Source organism: Meleagris gallopavo, chromosome 1, assembly GCF_905368555.1.
Source record: "Meleagris gallopavo chromosome 1, MGAL_WU_HG_1.1, whole genome shotgun sequence".
Classification (NCBI taxonomy): Eukaryota; Metazoa; Chordata; class Aves; order Galliformes; family Phasianidae; genus Meleagris; species Meleagris gallopavo.
Window position 1 is genome coordinate 172852004 of NC_139404.1, and position 12037 is coordinate 172864040.

Here is a 12037-nt window from a genome sequence, read left to right on the forward strand (position 1 = left end):
TTGTCAGGCAGTTAAAATATTTCTGTTGTGTCATGTACCAAAAACTCCGGATTGATGTGATTAGTGTTGCATTTTTACATGTCATGTCTTCCTACTTAAAATGGAAGTGATAATCACCTGTGTTTTCCGTAGTTGTGGTGTTTCTTTTACCTTAGATTCTGAAGGTAACTGGGACTCTATTCAGGGCAATTTAAAGATGTTGGTAGATTTGTTTTTTGTTGTTCAGACACAAAATACATTTATTTTATTTTGCAGTGTGCTATTTTCTTAGTAGCCTACTATTACTAAAAGCTTTCAATATGATGATAACTCTGTGATGCAGACCAATAAAATAAGCGGGAAAAGGCAGTAACTTTTACTAGCTCTTCTGTTGCTTTTCTGTTTTTGTGGATGCAGTTACATGTCATACACTACAGCCGAGAGTGAAGACTTACTTATTTTTATGAACTGGATAATGTCTTTAAACTACATGGGTTTCTGTTCCTGTCCTATTCCATATCACTCTTACAGTTTCCTTCTGTACTAAGGTTAGATAGCCCCAGTATGAACTGGAAAGGACTTTGCAAATAGAGTTAGAGGAGAAAAATGGATATGCTCTGTCTCTACCCGTGTTAGTATTTATATCGTATAGACTTTTTAATGCAGACATATATCAATGTAGGAAAATTAGTGGATGAAAATATCCTACACTTGCTCTGTATACAGAGAATCAGGAATACCTCCTCTTTTTTTTTTTTTTTTTTTTTGTAGGCATATTAAAATTATATCTAAGAACTTTGAAGTATTTAACAACATTTTGCATATTCCCGGAACAACAGAGAAGCACTGCTGTTTTGCTGAATAAAGGAGAAAACAACCGTTCAATCAGCAGTAAAATGAAGGCTATCAGTTGAGTCCTCCTGCCCTTTAACCTCATGCCTCCAGCTCCATTTCTTTCACAAAGCCAAAGTCACCATTCTAATCAATTTCTTTCCATTTCTGCATACGAGGCCTAAGGTGTTTCAGTTTGGACTCCCAGAAAATGAGGAACACGGTGTTGGTGGCCGTCTGCCAAGGTGTTTGGTCTGACTTGCTCCTTCTTTGCAGAAGCCTATGGCAGAGAGAACTGAATGTTCCTGTGTGGCATTCAACTGCCTTAACCACAGGCGCGCTGCTTTCTTCCTGCAGTTGTCCGTCCTCTTCTCTGCACAACTTGTAGAGCAAACACATATAGGAACCTATAAATAATCTAATTTGATGCACAACCCTGATTCATTTCCTGAGCAGCGTGTGTCCTGCACACACAGGGCAGCCACGGTCCTGTGGAAAACTTGAACAGAACGGATGAAGCCAAATATTAAAGCTGTTAAGTATTTAAACTTTGCAATGAAATGCTATTTCAAATTACAGCTATAATAAGCTGTGTTAGAATATTTTTAAAAAGGAAGGAGAAAAAAAAATGAATGCTTTTATTTATAGTTGTAACTGTTTCCCTGTCTAGCATTTGAATATGAATATTCAGCTCGGTGAAATACAGAGCATCAACCAGGAGGAGGAGGCTGGTCTGCTAGGGAGGAAGGGAAGTAAGCTGCAGGTCATAAACCTGTTTGCCCTTGAGTCTTAGGGACTGTCTGTGGAGAGTTTACCTTTGCTTTTGTTTGCTCTTCAGCATTCCCAGCCCCAAAAATGAATCTTTAAGGGCTTCGTGGTGTGATATACATTGGGGGTGTTTGGTGTGTTGCTGTTGCTGCTAATAGCATCAATTAAAAAAAAAAAAAAAAAAAGTGGAAATCAAAGGTGTTTTCTGCTATCTATGTTTTTTGACAGAAAATAAGAGAAGGCACTGCTCAGGTGTCCCAGCTTTCTCCCTGATGAGTTTCGGGGTAATCCATGTGATTCTTGATCTCAAAAACATGTGAAAAATAACTTTAGAAAAAGTATTGCTCTCAGCTTTCCCCTTTCTTCCCAGTCAAACAGCGGTGGCCTCCTGTGTTTCTGAACTACCGCAGGTGGTGTGTAGGCCCTACTGGCAGAGAAATGGTATCAGGAAACACAAGTTAATCTCTTTGTCTTTTAGGCTGCAATTGATAAGGATGATAAGGTTGATTTTGTGTGTGGTTTTTTTTTTTTTTCTTGAGGGGTAGGAGGAGGGTTGCCAGTATGTTTATTTGGGTTGGTTGGTTTGTTTACTTTGCCCCAGAGAAGTTTTCTGGGCCATGAGCTAGGTTTTAATTTCAGTTGATATTCTGTCTTATCCTTACAGATTTGATGACTGGGCTGGTGATTTTCTGTGAGGAAAATGAAACAACCTCATGCATTGCTTTTGGATATTTTTCTCTGGGTTATGCGGATTTTGCCCACAAGCAAAGCAGCAAACTCAAATGTCCTGTAAACAGCCCTGTAGTTGATAGTGAGATACACAGGTAGGAAAATTTTGGTCAAGGCATTCATTGAAATTCATTGAAATCAGAACACTTGCAAAATTACCTCAGTTGCACTGGCGTTTTGTTGTAAAGAAAAAATGGAACCCTTGCTTTTAACACCTCTTTTTAATGAATCGATTTTTCTCTTTGTTGTAAAGAAGTTGTGAGGACAATCAGTTGGCAAGGCAGAACACCTTAAGCTGGTATCTGAGCCCAGTGCCTTGTATCTTGAAACCATGCCTTGAAAATGTTTTCTGTCCTATTGGGTGATATTGTGATTGATTTTATTATGCAATTTCATCTCATGTGCTGATTGTAATCTTTTGGCAGGGGTTGTTTTCCTTTTCTAGATTTCATTTTTCTTCTTTCTTTCTTTTCTCTTTTTTTTTTTTTTTTTAAGCACCCAGTGTGGGGGAGCCCTGATCCATGACTTGGCTACCAGGTACCGGGATAATACAAGTGGTAATCATTCCTGCTGCTAAACATTTTCTACCTTATTTCCATTTGCATTTGTTTGCCTTCAGCTTCCAGTCATTGATTCTTGTTATGCCTTTCTCTGATAGATTAAACAGCTCTTTGGTACTCACTATTTTCTCTCCAGGAAGGTGCTTTTACACTGTAATCAGATTACTTCTCAAACTGTTTTTTTTTTTTTCTTAAAACTAAAGGTTTGTATGGTGTTCATTATATTTTTTTCCACATTCCTAGATTATTTTTTGTCTCTTTTCTACTCCTTCTCTAATTTTTCTATTAAAAAAAAAAAAGAGACATAGAATTGTATTTTACTAGTCACATACACAGAAGTAGTTACTTCACTAATTACTCCTATGTTGGTATGGTGAGGAATTTATGTTTTTTCAAGGTCAAGTAAAATAAACATCTATTTAGTGACTTCAGTACATTTGGGTGTATAATTGTTGAACAGAAGAGGATGGATTGTTTTATTGAAAATGGAAATGCTTCAGAAGATCTGATTCAGAAGAAGAGTGTGCAAGAGAGGCTTCAAAAGTATTTGTGCTGAGGATTTTAAGGAGATAAAGAGAAGTAATAACATCTTGAAAAAGGATACTACTCAAAACCTTAAGTACTACGGATAACATGAGATGTATTTTTTCTTGTGAAAACTTTGTAGGATTGAATGCAAACCTTTTGTGAGTAGCAGACTGTCTGGGCTATTGGAAATGAATGAATGAATGTGAGTATATGCATCCCTTACACCCATTTAGTTCTGTGAATAATCAGTTGCTTATATTTGGAAACTCTAGAACAGTTACATGATCTAAATGTTATGCTGTAATAGAAGAAATAAGATAGCATCAAGGATTTTGTTATAAAAGCAATCACCCTTATGCCATAGAAGACTTCAAACAATTAAAATCCTCAGCTTCAAGGAAGTTCTTGAAAGTTCTACTGCTGCTCTTCATTTTGATTTTTATTCATACTTCAGTAAAATGGTGAGATAGATTTGTCTTAAAGGAGTCTAATCTCATACCTGTGTGGTGGAAGCATCTTGACCTACCTGATGACTTCTACGCTTATCAGCATCTGGGAGAATCCACGCTCCCAGATCCACCTTATCCCTTGTGGAAACCACCAGATTTGCATGGAGTTGAACCAGAGACTTTTTAAATGGTGCCATAGATGAGTTTAATGCAAGTTTGTCCAACAGTATTTAAACTTTGCAATGAAATGCTATTTCAAATTACAGCTATAATAAGCTGAGTTAGAATATTTTTAAAATTTGTGTCCGACACAAATTTGAGGTCACCATGTTGACTTTCTCTTGGAACTGCCTTGCTTTTTGACTTCTAGAAGAGTATGCCTTTTGTTTACAGCAGCATTCCTTCAGTGAACTTCGAGGCATATTTAATAAAGGGTTTAATTTGTCTCAAGAAAAGTAAAATTCACGGAAACATAAATAATGAGAATAATAATGTAAAAGACTTAAGAGCCTCTGAAACTCCTGAAGGGGGAGTAAAGATGACTAGGAGTAGAAAGACAAATGGTCTCGGAAAGTAGTGATCTAAATGGATGCTACAATTTTATGTTCACCAAAAGGTCAACGCTAAGGTTTTGGTAGCACAAGACAATTTGGGTTAGAAGTTGTCCCCTGCTGAGCCCTGATGCTGTGTGGAGCTTGGAGAGGTCTTTGGGCTGCATGCAGCACAGTCTCTGCAATGCATGTTGCAGCCCAGCTTGGTGGATGGTCATACCTCCTTAAAGACTTTGTTCCAAAAAAACTACCATCCGAGTAGGCAAGTCTGTGTGGTATTGTTTTCATTCTGTACATTTTATCACATTTAAATAGCCCTTTCTATATCAAGACAGTTGCAAATTGAGAAAAGCTGGGGGAAGAAAAAAGGTTTAGGAAGTGTTATTCCCAGAGTGGAGCCTACAGTTAGCTCTTCTGATAGTCCTAGTAGTTGTATCCAGAGAAAGGTGCTACTCGGTGAGTGTACAGTAAAGACTTTACTAATCTGTGACTGCTTGCTTATATTCACTCAGTAAATGCTAAAATGAGTAGTGCTGCAGAGCTGTAATACAGCATATAATAGAGCATGCCATAGGTGTTTGATCATTCTGAATCCTAGAGTGCCAGTAAAACAGTAACCAAACACCAGGGTTTTCTCTCTGTAAGGACTGCTTTTGATAGTTTGCAGTACTTGTAATCTCTCTTGAGCACCATGCCTCATTAGGAAGGTAGCAAGTTGCTGAAGATGTGGAAAGTTCTCTGTACAAATGAGAAACAGTTCATTTTCTAGCATTGTGTTGTCGAGGAAGAGATGGATACTTCTCGGTGACAGTCATACATATTTGGCTGTATTCAGCCAAAGGGCAAGACTGTCCTTCTGTCAAACCATGCAGGTTCCTTTTTAAAAGCTGTAAGCTAATATTTGTTTCTTCTAGCAGTTCCTGTAACTGCTTGTATGCAGTGTGTTTCTGTACATTGCTGTGGATCCTGTATGTACTGCATCTCCTACTTCTCTGGATATCAGCATCCCATAAATTCACATCATTTTCCTGCCTTGTGCGGATAGTACTGCTAGGATTTCTGATATCAGTGACTGTACCGCTGTTAAGGTGCCTGCTATGTGTTCAAAAATAGATGGTTTAGCCTGAGTTGCAGATAATGGATTGAATTCTGTGTAAAGGACCAGAGTACAGGTCAGAGTTACATTTGCTTGTTGTGCATTTTCAGAAAGAATACATAAGAGATAATAGTACCTCTGTCCCAGTACTATACCTGGTTCAAGGAATCTCTCCAATTTAACATGTAGTATTGAGGGCATCTGAAGGATTCCCAGATGCAATGGTATATATCTTTGTTTGAGTGTTTTAGACCGGATATACAGGAAGGAAAGTGGTTTCCACCATTTTTCATCACCTTAGGCCTACTTGAATCCTACCTTTTTCTGGTGTAGAAGCGTAATGGCAGTGGCAGCATCAAAGGCTTCTGTGCCTCTTGACAGAACTGAGGGTGACTTAGTACAAATACCTTTTCAGGAGACTGTCCGTAATGTGGACAGCAGCATCTTAGGATCAACAGAAGCAAACATTGCAGTTGATAACTTCAACCTTGTCTGCGGACTTGAGTGTGCAGTCACATAAATGCCCTGGAGACTTTGGAAGGAATCGAATGTTCGATATAATGGTTCCAGAAAGTGGAAGAGAGAAGTGGATGTTGCACTGCATGTTGTGCTCTCAGAAAAGCAAACATCTTAGCAGGTCAGCGATTTCAGAAATAGTGCAGTCCTGGAAGAACATTTATTTAACTCCTCTTGCTGCAGGAGCTGGACACAGTTCCCCACCTATCTGAAACTGCATTGCAAGCTTCATAGAAGCGCTTAAAGAAGTTGCATGCTTACACATAAGGAATAAAGCTAAAGGACTCGCTTAATTTCCGTGTGAAATGATTGCTATATAAACGTGTGTATGTACAGTTTTCACAGTGGCATAATGATCATTAGAAGAAAAGTCTATAACTGAGGCATCTTCATCCGTTTTGTCTACTTTGTGAGCTGAACAGTGTGGGCATAAACCTGTGCTATGAAATATATTTTCTTGAATACTTTGCATCTATTAATTCTTCAAAAAGCTTACAAAGCTTAAATGTTATCCGTTCTATGGATGAGAACACTGTGTGAGTACTGATCCTGGTTTAAGATCGGCTATAGAAATGATGGCGTTGTCTGCAGGGCTCACATGTCAACAAAAACCAGCTGTTTCACAAATGAAGCCTGCTGAGGAAATCACTGCAGCAGTACCAGTCCCATCCCTGCTCCCTGCCTGCTTCTCCCAGACGATTTTCCTTTAGTCTTCTGAGGTTACCTTGTTTGGCTGCTACTTCTCCCAGTTACCGCTTACTGGCACATCTAGAATAGCCAACTACTCATCCATGTAGAAAGGACACATGGCCTTCTGAAACCCTGTTCTCTAGATAATGCTCACTAATAAAATAGAGCTGGCAACATATGCAGATTACTTTCTGCAATCTGAACAAATCCAGCCAGAAAGGTAAAGCAAAGCACATTCCGTGCATTACTGCTACTTACAGACGTGCTATGTCTCATTTCTTTGAATGGAAATCTCTTCCAGAAGTAATGCTAAGGGAATAGAGGGGAAAAAAAAAAATGGTTATAAGTCTGCGTTTAATAGACAACAGAGAATTATGTTTGGATGGGCTGTGTAGGAGCTGGCACTGCAGCCTCAGGAAGAGGGTAAATGCTGGTAGTACTTTTTTTTCTAAGCGTACTGTGAACAACCTACTCTCCTGTATGACTGAAAGTGCTCCAAAATGACAGTCTAGATCCTCAGCAGCTCTATCATAAGTGCGTGTGGCCAAGTGCCCTGCCTTTGTAGAGTCTTTGCTCTCATTTTGAGCTGATAACATAGCATTTTTGTCAAGAAAGGCTTTCAGGTCTCATTAAAAATAGCCCAGTTGTGGCTTTGGGTTTGACTAACATGTTAGTTGTTGTCATGCCATTGTAAAAGTAATATACTCTTAATTTTGACCTGAAGAAACTAAGATCTCTTTGCTCAGTAGGAAGGACAGAGGCAAAATCAGGAGTTCCACTGATGTCACTGAATCTCTTTATTGTCAAAGCAAGCTATGAAACCATTTGCCTTCCAGCCAAAACCACTGTAGTTGGGCAGTGTTCCTCACAGAATGCAAAAGCTATGGAAGAAGCTGGTGACACAGCACCTCATGAGAAGCATGCTGCCCCATCCTGTAGTGTTCCTTTGTCTCGTGGAGTTGATGAAAGTTCCTTTTCTCACCTCTGTCAGCAACCACAGAGTGCAAATGGGCCGAGTCTTTCTCAGGCCTGGCCTGTTACATAGTTTGATTTCCTTGAAAATTCTGTTAGGAAGACTCTCCTCAGTGTGTTTCACAAAGTCACTGGGGAGCTGGGAAGGAAGCAGATACCCGCTCTGCACCTGTCTCTCTGTCAACCAGGTGTCTCTGTGGTCTCTGTTCCCTTCCTTGGGATTCTCTGTCGTTGCTTGGCTTTGCTAGAAATCTTAAATTATGATCTGCACAGGTGTTTTGAAGTGGGAGCGTATCTTTAAGTAAATAAAAGATTGTTTTCATTTTCATCTAATAAGAACTTTTCTGTTATTACTTAGAAAGACGCTGTTTTGAAGAACGGTTCTGTCTTTGGAGAAGCCTTTCTCTTGATTCTCTCTGTCTGAACTCTAAAGAAAATGGAAAACAAAAAGATGTTTTGAAAAACAGTAAAGAAAATATATAGCGGATGTTTCCATCCAAATTTAGCCTGCCTTGCATGGAAAAGCAGTTGAACCAAGGCTCCTTGCAAATATTTCTGCTAGTTGTCCAGTAGCTAGCTACAAGGGATATTGTTAAGAAACAAAGTAGTTGAAAATTGACATATAGTAGAAAACATGGTCTTATTCTTTCCTTGCAATACAGCATCCAATCCATGTGACTTTTCCTGAAGTGCACCCTAGTTTGCAAAACATCAGAATTACTAAATAAGGATTTTGAAACTTCCTGTGAAGCTACTTACTTTTTTTCCAGAGCAATTGTGTTGTGATGTAAGAACCTGAAGGCCTCTGGGTGTGAAGTCGGAGGTGGCTCATGTTATCCAAGTGATCTCAGTGGCTGCACTGGTTATATGGAGTGTAATTTAGAGCAGATTTTGATTTTAGAAGAGTTTGCAGAAGAAGGCATATTTATAAAGTGTTGGAAGAGATGTGGCACAGCATGAACAAGAGAAGAAACATGTGCTGCTTCTGTTTAAAAACAAAAAACAACAGGATTCTGCAACTGATGAGTGAATTCTTTTTATTTCTGTAGTCAAGGGCAGCAGAAGAAGTCCACTGGAATATGGAAATATGCACAGGCCTTAAGATATGAATAGCTGAGATGAAGAGAAACCTTTACTAGAACATGTCATATCATCAGAATCCCCTCATTGCTCACCTTTTAAAAACTGTTGGTTCTAGACAACAGCTGAGAATAAATGCTCCTAATTCCTCCTCTGCAGGTCATGTTTGCACAGAAGAAACCTTAAAGAAGTTCAGGATGTGCAAATTTAGCAGCAACTGCAGAAATAAATTCTTGTGCTTTTTTACAGTTTTTCTTTGCACTGTATTCTGTGTAAAGAGAAGTTTTAAACTTCAAGACAGAAACTAGCCAAAAAAGAAACCAACCCTCTTGGAGACAAAAACATGAGTGTTCCTTACTCTTGATGTATTTCACATGATTTCAGCTATCAGGACTGCTATCTTCGTGTATCTATCAGCATTTACTTGCAAACGAGTCTTTGAATTGGGGTAATTGTTTGGAAGGATCTTTGACTTCCATAAAGCACCACCCCTCCTTGACAAACAGTTGATAATTGCGATAGACTATTTGGAACTTGTTTGCCTTGTTGCCAGCAGTGCCTTAAAAGAAGCATCAGCTACAGAGGGAAAGAAGCTGGGATGCAGTCATCGTAACCAAGCAGCAGCACGCGGCTCAGGCACAGAAGTTAGTGGACTCTGGGTTAACAGAACAGAAGTTAGTGGACTCTGGAGTAACTAAGGAAATAAAGTGAAAAATAATCTGTGGAGCCTGTTCCTCAACCATGGATGGCCCACTTGCTTAGGAAGACTGTGAGGAGAAATCTGAGTTTTCTTGGGTGGAAGAATTATCAGAGTAAAAGTGTGAGAAGTTTGGCTAACGCTTAGAAGAAGCCCTGGTATATATTTCTTGAACAATAAAGTTGCCCTGTTACATCTTCAAATGCTTACTGGGAGATGGCTTACACCGTATGAGGCCAAACAGCTTTAGCTTACTGCATTTTATGGTGTGTTGCCAGCCACCTAAACGAGAATCTATTTTAGCCTTTATAGAACCTGTATTTTGCTTCCACGGGACTTAATAGTCCCATGGGTAAAAGCATATTGAAAGAAGTAAGCTAGTGAAGAAAAAAACCTGCAATTTTTGTTTCATATCATCTAATATAGCACAAAGGTCAGAGTGACACTGAGACCAGTAACTGGTGTGTAGCGCTCTGGGTCGAAGCTTAAAGTGTTGCTGTACTCCATCCCATCTGGTAACTCCTGACAGAGCAGCATCTGCAGCCTCAGTTAAGGGATCTGCTTATTTTAGGTGTTTGTTGTTTGCTACAGCGTCCCACAGATATGTAAAAATGCCGCCCCACTGCAAGAAGAGCGAGCACTAAGGTGTGTCCCAGGATCATCAAACTGTAAATCTGTAGGAAAACCAGTCAGCCTCCCACAGCCTCTTGTGTGGCTTTATTCTTTGAGACCACAGTGCCAGGGCATCTTTTGGGTAAATTGTAACGGGATTCTTCTACTGATGCAATTACATTCAGGTTGGAATTAAGAAAAAAAATTATCAGAAAGAGTGGTGAGGTACTGGAATGGGCTGCCCAGGGAGGTGGTGGGGTCACCATCTCTAGGAGATATGGCACTGAGGGATGTGGTTAGTGGGCAATATCGGTGATGGGCAGTTGGACTAAATGATCTTTCCAACCTTACTGATTCTGTGATTCTATGGAAATGATTCGGTCCACCTAGCAGATGCAAACGAGTAGAGAATTGAGCCATCCCAGTGTGAAAGTGTCTGCAGTGAGCTGATAGCAGCACAGCTGGCATCTTTTTAATCACATTTAAATCTAAAGAAAGAGGAAGCAGAGGATGCTAGTTTATTGACTTCAGACCTGGCTGCAGTGGTAACTGGTACAATTATGACTTGGAGATGACTTGGGGCTTTTTAAAAATTTCTCAGTATTTGTACACTTTCCATTTGTAGAAGCCTAACAGTAGGCTGCGATTCTCACTAAGAATTAAGCAGCGTGTGCTAAATGAAGACTTGCTCTGCATTATTTCTCTTGGATTTGAGGAGTGGGTTTTGTTGGGAACTTCAGATACTTCTTGAGGATTCCTCTTTCACTGTGCCTCATTCCTGCTAGCAAGCCATTAGCCATGGTCTGATCAAGGAAGAGCTAACGGCTTTATTAATTTAGAGGTTAATATAGTTTACTACCTAAACCTTGCTACTGGTCATGTTGATGTACACTAGTTTGTTTTCTTAAGGCCTTCTATTCACACGTTTTGGAAGGGATTGGGGTCTGGAACGCAGGGCTTGGTAGTATTTTTACATTTAGAATGCTAAAGCACCTCACAGGACTGTGTGGATCCTCCAGCAGTGGTGTCTGCCACTTCTGTTACCGCTGCAATAGGTGACGAAGTAAGAAGCGGGTTTTGGATGTATAGCGGCGTAGCTCATTTCGTTTTGTTCCTGCAGTGAGGACTGGTAAAAAACGCCTTAGTGGAAAGATGAGCGGTTTGCGTTTGTCCTGTCACCGCTCTTGCCGCGGGGCATTCGCAGCGCCGCAGGTGCAGCCGGCCGGCACTCCTTGCACTCGGCTGCTCTGCGAGCTCGGGCCCCGCTGGCTGCGGCTTGGGACGCCGGTGCGGAGCCCGCGGGGGGAGCCGCTCGGACAGCCCACCCTGCTCCTTTTCACCCACGGGCAATAACGGAGTGCCGGCGCCTTCAGCTCCTCCTCCTCGCGGCCCCCGGCGTCAGGTGCCCCGCCCCGAGAGAAGCGACCCCGCCGCAGGAGTCGGACCCCGCGCCCGGCTCCCAGCGCGGCCGCGCGAGGACCGCGGCGGGGCGGGGGCCGGAACCCCGCGGCACCCCGCAGCCGCGCCTCGGCGTCCGCCTGCGCGAAGCGGGGCTGTGGAGGGGGCGGCGGCGCCGCGGAGGAGACGCGCGAACGCCCGCGGCGCCGCGTTCCGCTCCGCGCTCCCCCGGGGGCCGCGCGCGGGGGCTCCCTGGAGCGGCCAAGGGGCGGCCACGGGAGCGCGGGGCCCGCGGAGGCGGCGGGTGGGCGGCGGCGGGCCGCGCCGCTCGCGGTCGGCGGTGCGGCGCTCAAGCAAGCGCCTCAGAACTCTGCATCCCGCCGCCGCCCGGCTCCCTCCACTCACTTTTATATTTGCGCGCCCTTTCAATCCTCAGTGACGTGTCCCGCGCCGCGCCCAATCGGCGGAGCTCTCTGGTCAGGACAATGGAAGGGCCCGGGCCAATCGGCGCGGCGGCTGGCTTGGCGGCAGCCAATGGGGACGGGGCTGTGTTGAGAGTAATGTTACCAGCGCCGAGAGTG